This window comes from Bombina bombina, chromosome 2 (genome assembly GCF_027579735.1).
Source record: "Bombina bombina isolate aBomBom1 chromosome 2, aBomBom1.pri, whole genome shotgun sequence".
Taxonomy (NCBI): Eukaryota; Metazoa; Chordata; class Amphibia; order Anura; family Bombinatoridae; genus Bombina; species Bombina bombina.
Genome location: NC_069500.1, coordinates 358,622,383 through 358,633,538, shown reverse-complemented (window position 1 = coordinate 358,633,538; position 11,156 = coordinate 358,622,383).

Sequence of the window (11,156 nt, the reverse complement as noted above, 5' to 3'; positions counted from 1 at the left end):
AAATTGCAAATGTATGATGGTAAACCTATTTAAGCTGGTCATTGTGGGTATACTGTGCATGTGTACAAGACTTGACTGGAAATAAAAAAGCAACCCTAGAAAAAAAAAATGCACTCCACCCAGGCTCAGGTGTACTCATGACAGTGTAATGGAGTTGTGTATATAAAGCCAGGGAGTCTCATACTATTATGAAGAGAAAAAGCAGGAATGATTCAGCCCATAAAGGCAAAGTGCTGTTGTGTTAGGACCAGTCAACATTGGGACACCTAGTAAGTTGGTGACTGGCTAAGCAGAATCTCATTATTTTTTTATATATATATAAGATTTTTATTGAGGTTGTGCGAAACAATACAACTTAAATTGAATAACAAGTCATAAATCAAACTAAGAATGGTGCAATACAATTCAACGAATTCTATATGGATATTCAACATTCACATTATAGTAGGTACTATACAAAAAAAAAAACTGGAACCTCTTTTTTCCTTTTAACATGGTCTAAACAGAGTATGTTTCCTCACTTGACATTGAGGGCAACTCCTGTGCCTATGTAAATGTACGATAAACTCTGAGTGAGGAAATTAAATAATTGGATGGTCACTGTAAGACCTATGGACTTAGATTAGGTTAGTAATTAACACTTGAAAGTACTATTTCTGAAATGAAGCAATATGATGAAACAGATAAAGACTCATTCAGTGCATTATGGTAAACAGTCTTGCTGAGTAAAATGTATTAGGTAGAGTCAGTACTATGATAAAATGCTGGAGTAAATGCTAAGGGAGTATTAAAGGTTGCGGCATAGGCAAGAGAAGCCGCATAGTTAGGTCTCCTCATGTAGGAGGCTCATTATATAAGGGGGAGGGGGTGGAGGAGGTAGTTGAAATTCTCAAGAGGTATATGCATATGTGACAGGGGAGGATGGTTATTTAAGTGTGGTAGGTAATAACTTTTCATGGCCATAAATAAAGTCTAGCCTTATCGATATAACAAAACGTTAACCATCCTTTAACAAGAAGAACTGTTATCTGAGAGCTTAGGATAAATACACTTCAACATTACTGATCTACATTACCATGGAGAAATGTTCCTGTACAACTGAGTCACTGAGCTGCTGGGCAATGTATAAAAAGAAAAGAGTATATTAGGCTAAGTATATAAAAGAGCCATATGTTGCTGGAAATACCAGAATAAGCGTCTGCTTCCTGACTTAATGTATGTCTATGTGAAGAGACTAAGCGGTCTGGGGACAATACCAAATCCTGTGTCATAAAACCTAGGAATCTAAGCCAACACAAAGAGCAGGAATCATGCGATTTTAGTATAAAATATAAGGGCGGGAGATGGTATACCAAGGTGGAGGTGCAGGACCAGCCTGCGTTAGGAAGCAAGTCATCCTGGCAGAATCTCAATTTTAATATAAAAGCATAGGTGATTTTTTTTTTGCAGCATTTAATAATGTGTTGTTTATTTGCAAGTGGATGTGAACCAATACTCTCTTTATATTTACAACACACCCCTTTTTCTTTTTTTATAAACAAATGCTCAATACTATCTGATGTGCTGATTCACAAACATAATTTTAATTAATAACATCCACTTGTTATATATTCTTATGAAAACAGAATTTTATACATCAAAAACCTATGACATTTTTGTTCAGTGCTGCTTTGCAAATCTAACAATTCCTGATTGCGATCGGTATGCCTCATGATCGATATTTCACCTAGAGTTCTCATGTTTGTATAGGTTGCCTTCCAATCCATCATTTTCTTACTGTATGCTACCAGTGTATCTAGTATAAAAATAACAGTGGAATGGTTGCTAGGTAAACTCTACAAACATGTTAAGTGTAAGTGATATAGGGAATATGTTTCCCCCCACAGCCCAATCTGCTCTTGGCACAGTTGCATTGCCATCCCCAGCTGCTGTGGTTCACCGTGAAATCTCATGATTTCCAGACGTGGTTATATTCTAATGTTCTAAACAATATACATTAGCTTGGGTGAACATTTTCACATCTACGTGTCTCGCCACTCTTTCATTGTCGAGGATAAACATTTTTTTAAGAAATATATGCAATTTACTGGGAATATAGATTATTTAAGATATAACAAAACATAATCCATTTTCAGATTTACAAAACACACATTATGTTGTATAATCATGCCCCCTCCACCCTGCTGAAATTCACAGTCATTAGCAATGTGCTAGGAATGTTCAAAGCTAGCGAATTCTATAGTTTTCTATGGAAACCACATCTCCAATCGTCTGTACAATTAGGGGAAGAACATTTCACCGTTCACCCGAAGATAGCTTTGTAAGACTAGCAAGACAGAAATGAACATTTCTTAGCGGACGGAGGAATTTCTGAGAAAAACTTGCCCAAAGTATGAGATTGTTTTAGCATTTTTACTATCAGTCTGTTTAAACAGAAATATAGCCTATATTTTTTTATTTACCTATGAGAACTATCTCTCTATCTATCTATCTATATATATATATATATTTAAAGTAGACAACCCAAGGTATTGATCTAGGACCATTTTGGTATATTAGATGCCTCTATTTGACTGCCAAGTACGACCATAAAAAAAAACATTTTTGGGAAACTGGGTTTCTCACTGAAATTATTTAGACACAATTACTGCAGCCATAAGACAAATGGTTGCTAAAGCTTCTCTGGGTCCCCTTTGTTCAGAAACAGCAGACCTGCATGTCTATGCCATGTTTTTTTGGAAATTAGAAGGCTGCTAATTGCAGCTGCACACCACACTTCTGATATTACTTGCAGTGAAGGGGTTAATCATTTAGCTTGTAAGGTTAATATTTGCCCTAGTGTAGGGATTGCCCTCCCACCTGACACCTCTCGATCCCTACCTGTTTTCTCCTAAACAGCTCCCCCCTCCACCGTTTAACACCATCTTAAGTACTGGCAGACAGTCTGGCAGGATGCAGTTTAGGGCTTTTTTAATATATAATTAATTATTTTTTCATTTCTGCAGTGTAAGATCCATCCCACCTCCTTATTAAAGGAATAGGAAAGTCAAAATTAAACTTGCATGATTCAGATAGAGCATGTAATTGTAAGACCCTTTTAAATCCACTTCTACTTTCAAATGTACTTTGTCTCTTGGCATCCCTTGTTGAAAATAACCCTTAAAGGGACATGAAACCCAAATATTTTCTTTCATGATTCAGATAGAACAAGCAATTTTAAGCAACTTTCTAATTTACTTTTATTATCTAATTTGCTTCATTTGCTTGATATCCTTTGCTGAAAAGCATATCTAGATAGGCTGAGTAGCTGCTGATTGGTGGCTGCACATACATGCCTCGTGTGATTGGCTCACCTTTGTGCATTGCTATTTTTTCAACAAAGGATTTCTAAAGTATGAAGCAAATTAGATAAAAAAGGAAATTGGAATGTTGTTTAAAATTGCATTCTTTATCTGAATCGTGAAAGAAAAAATGTGGGTTTAATGCCTCTTTAACTAGTGGGAGCTGAGTGCTGATTGTGCCGGCACACATATGTCTCTTGTGATTGGCTAACTAGATGTATTCAGCTAGCTGATAGAAGTGCAATGCTGTTTCTTCACCAAAGGATAACAAGATAATGAAGCAAATTTGATAATTGAAGTAAATTGGAAAGTTGTTTAAAATTGTATATTCTATCCAAATAATAAAATAAAATTGTGGGGTTTACGGTCCATTTAATAATTTAAAAAGGATTTATTTATTTTTTACACCTACTTTGTGTAGTGTCCAGTACGTTCATTCACAGCCCTACATACAAGGAGCCTGGGGTCTCTACAGGAAGGTTTATCTAGCTTAATGTCATACAGTGGGTATTGAAAAGAATCACCCCCCCCCCCTTGAAAATAATCACATTTTGTTGCTTTTCAGCCTGAAATAAAGACACCGTTTTGTTTTATCCAGTTGTAATTACTCAGTGCAACTTATAACATCCAAGTTAAAGATATAACACCAACATGTCATACAAAAATAAATACAATTCAAAAACAGAATCACTGAGTTGGAAAAAGGATCACCCCCTTTTATCAGTATTTAGTCTGTTGGGATATGTGCAATATTTGCCCAGTCCACTCTGCTTTGCAGAACTGCTCCAGTTCCGTTACTTGTGATGGTAACCGTTTATGGACTGCAGTCTTCAAGTCATGCCAAAGATATTCAAAGGGACTTTGACTAGGCCAGTGCTCCCCAACCTTTTTATCGCCGCGGACCGGTAAATGTTTGATAATTTTTCCGTGGCCCGTTTGTTTTGATTTAATAATTTTGCCAGCGTTCCCCTTTCAATACAGAGATGCCAGCGTTCCCCCCTTTCAATGCAGAGATGCCAGCGTTCCCCCTTTCAATGCAGAGATGCCAGCGTTCCCCCTTTCAATGCAGAGATGCCAGCATTCCCCCTTTCAATACAGAGATGCCAGCATTCCCCCTTTCAATACAGAGATGCCAGCATTCCCCCTTTCAATACAGAGATGCCAGCATTCCCCCTTTCAATACAGAGATGCCAGCGTGCCCCTTTCAATACAGAGATGCCAGAGTGCCCCTTTCAATACAGAGATGCCAGCGTGCCCTTTTTAATACAGAGATGCCAGCGTGCCCCTTTCAACACAGAGTTGGCAGCATGCCCCTTTCAATACAGAGATGCCCCAGCATTCCCCCTTTCAATACAGAGATGCCCCAGCATTCCCCCTTTCAATACAGAGATCATCGCGCCATAGTGCTGAATCTCCTCAATAGCAGAGAACCCCCGCCCCCCCCCTCCGTGCACTTATGCCTGAACCCGCACAAACACATTCGACCCAGGAGTTGTTGACCTAAATAAGTGCAATAGGCCTGGGTGAATGAGAGGGCATTCTAATAATAATTCTCTTTCTGTTTGATAGTGCTGAGTCCCCCCCCTCCGTGCACTTACCTCACGGCAGCTTCTCTTCAGTCCCCGCGTCTCCGACCTCGATTCCTCAGTCCTCCTGTGGCGCCTCCTCCTCGGCCAATGGCGTGAGGTTTGCCTTTCGGCCAATCAGGAAGCGGGAGGACCCGCTCCCTGATTGGCCAGGAGGAGCATCAGTGTAACAATAGCGAATTTTCATTCGCTCAATGCTCTGCGCCTCGGCCGCCCGCCACAGTGAAATGATTTGAAGTTCCTCGGGCGGCCCGGTGCCGATTGATCCGCGGCCCGGGGTTTGAGGAACACTGGACTAGGCCATGCAAGGACATTCACCTTTTTTTCCTTCAACCACTGTGTGGTCATTTTTGCTGTGTGCTTTGAGTCCTTGCCATGTTGGTAGGTAAACCTTCCAATTGACCAGGGGTCAAGTCCTACAAAAAAAAGTGTGGGAACTCACCAAGTTTTCAACACCCCTCATAATTAATATTGCTTTATATGTCACAGACACAAACATACACACGGAAACATAGTCTCTTACACACACAAAAACACACTCTTACAGTAATAACACTGTCTCAGATACAAATAAACTCTCTCACACACACAGATACACTATCTCTCTTACAAACACACCCGGAGAAACACTCTCTCCTCCAGACACAGAGAAACACACTCTTTGTCTCTCACACACACCAAAATACACACTCACACATGCACATATACGAAAATACTCACACACAAACTCAGATACTCTCTCACACACAGACTCCGATACACTCTCTCTCACACACACTCAAATACACACACACTCTCAGATACTCTCTCACACACGCACTCAGATACTCTCTCACACACACACACAAACTCAGATACACTCTCTCACACACACACAAACTCAGATACGCTGTCATACACACACACATTCAAATACACTCTCTCATACACACTCAGATATACTCTCTCAAACACACACACACACTCAGATACACTCTCTCACACACGCACACATACAAAAATACTCACACATACTCAAATGCTCTCTCACACACACTCAGATACAGTCTCTCACACACACTCTCAAATACTCTCACACACACTCTCAAATACTCACACACACACACTCAGATACTCTCTCAAACACACACAAACTCTGATACACTCTCACACACACAAATACACTCTCTCACACATGCTCAGATACACTCTCACACACACTTAAATACTCTCTCATACACACTCTGATATACACTCTCTCTCTCACACACACTCTGATATACTCTCACACACTCAGATACTCTCACACACATACAAAAATACTCACACACGCTCAGGTTCTCACACACACTCAGATACACACACACATACTCACACTCAAGTACTCACACACTCATACTCTCACACACACACAGATACACTTTCGCACACATACAAAAATTCTCACACACTCAAATACTCTCTCACACATGCTCAGATACACTCTCACACACGCTCAGATACACTCACACACGCTCAAATACTCTATCATGCGTGCACACACGCTCAGATACACTCTCTCACACACACACACACATTCTGATATACTCACACACACATACACACTTAGACACGCTCTCTTTCTCACACACACACACTCAGATACTCTGTTTCACACACACACACACACACACACACTCGGATCCACTCTCTCACACATGCACACATACAAAAATACTCTCTCTCACACACACACACATAGAAGCACTCTCAAACACACAGAGCAATGTTGGTTGGATCAGTGTCAGTACTACATAGTATTATTTTGTTTACCCCTTTGAGTGTGTGTCACTCTAACCTTTATTCTTCTCTTTTATCTAATTCTCTTTTGCATTCTGGCTCTTTCCCCACTTTGTATTTTTATCTCCATTTACGTTACACTCTCTATCCCATTGTTTTTTTTTGTTGTTTTTTTAATTTCCCCTTCCTTGTGTCTGATATATTTGTGTAATCCCAACCACCACCATTTTAATTTTGTTTTTGTTCTTCTTCTGTGTTTCTCTATCTCCCAAAAATGAAAAAGTAAAAAAAAAAACATGCTAAAAACTGAAATATAAAATCAGGTCACGTGTTTCCACTACATGATCTTGCACTGTTAGTGTGTGTTCCTTATGATAATGAAATGCATTTGGATAACTGAACTCCAAAGGGTAATCAGCCCAGCTCATTGCCTGCCACTTCTGCTGGTACTGATCCTTCAGTCCTCAGTACCAGCTGACTCACTCTGTGATGTGGCTCTGTTCACCAACCATAACATCACTTGTAAGGGTAGGGGTGAAGGATACTGCAAAAATAACACTTTATACACACACAATGCACACATATACACAAATAACATGCAACTGAGAACATACGTCATTTGAGAATGATTTGAGCAAGACTTTGTGTGTTGTGTGTCTATGTATGTATGTATGACGGTCATACATACATAGACACACAACACACAAAGTCTTGCTCAAATCATTCTGACAACGGAGTGCATCACAGTTACCAGTTGGATCTTTTGACCCACCCATCACTTACAAAGGGAAATATTACTACACTTCTTGCAGTACTATACTAGAATAAATAATGACAGTGGCATAGCAGATGAAGGCATTTGTGCACAGAACAGCAAAAAAAACTGCTGTTTCTTCCCCTTCTGTAAAGGATGTGTACAGTAACATCTTGAAGTTAGGGTTGCCACCTTTGTTTGCCAAAAAATACCATCTTTGACAATTAGTATAATTAATTATGCAAATGTGACATCACAGGAAGTGAAATCACAGGTAGTAACATTTGCCCCAAAAAAAACAAAAAGGAAGGAAAATAATAAAATATAGTTGGAAGAGAAAAAAAAAAAATCTATACATCTTCACTAAATAAATCCAGAACATCATAGCTATCGTGCTGAAATACCTATTATATGTACATATGAGAGTTGAGACCAGATTTATAGTTTAAAATACCTGTCAGTTATATGCCCATACTAAATGACAGATGATACCCATGCTTGAAAAGCAAATACACAAACAGATACTCACAGAAAAGTATACAAACATACATATCACCTGCATACACAAGTATACCAAAGGCACCCACAAGCAACCACATGTTTACACAGACACCTACATATACAAAACCAGTACAACAATCAGAAAAAGAGCAACCCACAGACAAGAAGCCACAGATATCCACACATATGCGTGCACATGTATACATCCACACACAAGCTCACACAGACTCATGCAAACACAGATCAGGTCACCCACATGCACACATAAACAGGACAACCACAGGGACTCACATGGACACACACAAACACCTATAGACATTCACATGCACACTCAACCACACATGCATACCTCCCAACATTTCAAAATTCAAAAGAGGGACACCCCCCCCCCCCCCCGCAAAAAAAAATAAAAAAATATGTGGGCGGGGCTTAAAAAAATCATAAGACCAAAGTAATATAAATAAAAAATTTAATAAATTCATAGATTTTAATACACTTAGGCAGCAAATCAAACACAAGCTCAAACCATTGGTATGGCTATGTGAGCTATGTATTTAATTATCCTTTGCACAGACATTGCTAAATATTTTTATCTTAATTGGACATTTAATAATAAATTCTTTAAAACTGCTCTCTGCATTCCCCATTAATATTCTAAATTCTGGCCTTTAAAGTCAGCAAAAATGCACAGTAGCACACTACATAGTATACACTTATACATGCAGATACACACACACTACATAGTATACACTTATACATGCAGATACACACAAACACTACATAGCATACACTTATACATGCAGACACACACACATTACATAGCATACACTTACACATGCAGATACACACACACTACATAGCATACACTTATACATGCAGATACACACACACTACATAGCATACACTTACACATGAAGATACACACACTACATAGCATACACTTACACATGAATATACACACACACTACATAGCATACACTTATACATGCAGACACACACTACATAGCATACACTTACACATGCAGATACACACACACTACATAGCATACACTTATACATGCACATACACACACACTACATAGCATACACTTATACATGCAGATACACACAAACACTACATAGTATACACTTATACATGCAGATACACACAAACACTACATAGCATACACTTATACATGCAGACACACACACATTACATAGCATACACTTACACATGCAGATATACACACACTACATAGCATACACTTATACATGCAGACACACACACTACATAGCATACACTTACACATGAAGATACACACACTACATAGCATACACTTACACATGAATATACACACACACTACATAGCATACACTTATACAGGCAGACACACACACATTACATAGCATACACTTATACATGCAGCATACACTTATACAGGCAGATACACAGACACTACATAGTATACTACATAGTATACACTTATACATGCAGACACACACACACTACATAGCATACACTTATACATGCAGATACACAGACACTACATAGTATACACTTATACATGCAGATACACACACACACACACTACATAGCATACACTTACACATGCAGATACACACACACACACACACACTACATAGCATACACTTACACATGCAGATACACACACACTACATAGTATACACTTATACATGCAGACACACACACACTACATAGTATACACTTATACATGCAGCATACACTTATACAGGCAGATACACAGACACTACATAGTATACTACATAGCATACACTTACACATGCAGATACACACACACACTACATAGTATACACTTATACATGCAGACACACACACACTACATAGTATACACTTATACATGCAGACACACACACACTACATAGCATACACTTATACATGCAGATACACACTTATACATGCAGATACACATACACACACTACATAGCTTACATTTATACATGCAGACACTACATAGCATAAACTTATACATACAGATACACACACACAGTTATGGATACAGATACACACACACACACACTACATCATATATGGGTATCTGTAATTCATTGTATGGGGTTCTGGGGATGGCAAGCACATTAGCTGGCAGTCTGCGGCTGCCACTGTTCGTTACACTGTTCGTTACCCTGGTATTAGCACTGCTCATTGTATAAAACTGAAGGCATGCTAGTATTATCACCAGGGGATAGATATCATCACTACCAGAGGTAGGTTAGAGAGGTCACCATTACCCGTGGTCAGTGTGTATACAGCCTTCTTACTCCTGCTTAACCCACACACCATTCCTTTTCCACAGGGAATATAACAGGTATGTAACCATGTGAGAGCAAAGCCAGCTGCTTCTGAGTATGGGCCCAATAGAATTTAAAAAAAAAAAATTTTTTTTTTTTTTTTTTTTTTTAAATGCCTGGGGCAAATCGGGACAGATGGCTAGCAAGTCGGGACAGAGGGACAGACCCCTAAAATCGGGACTGTCCCGCGAATATCGGGACAGTTGGGGGGTATGCACATGTATAGACAAAGGCACATATAATTACACACATACATATACATGTCACCACATACTCTGGGATATAAATTTTGGGGGATTAAAATTTTTAGAGGGATCCTTAAAATTAGCCAACAGTTGCTGAATAAGCAGAGTGAAATAAAGGAGGTGTTAATCTTCTTTTTGATAATGAACACATTCCATGGATGACTAATAAAAAAGGCTACTTTGTACACTCTTCTCAAACAAAAATCCTCAGCACTTTCTTTACAATATTTTTCCTCTGTGGTTTCTGATAACTCTTTGATAGTTTGTGTGTGTCAGCTAGACTTTAATGGGGAGAGGAAAAGGAGCAGAGCCATATTAGCATAGTTGCCAACATTTAAAAAAAAAAATTCCAGGGACACTTTGCAGCAGAGCAAGCAAGCGGGTTACTGGAGTATTGACGACCTACTGTTCAACTGCTCCGCCCACTCAGTTCTGTAATCAAAACACACCCATTTGAAAGTAATAGTATAATTTAGACTTATCTATAGTTTATTATACAGATTACAGCACCAAGCTCTTACACCCAGTCTCTGGAACACATTCTGGGCATATGATTATTTTTACAACACAGCATCAAAATTAGAAAGACAAATAATATGTGAACCCATTCAATAATAACAATATTTCATTAGGAATGAATTATATTTAAATAATACACTAT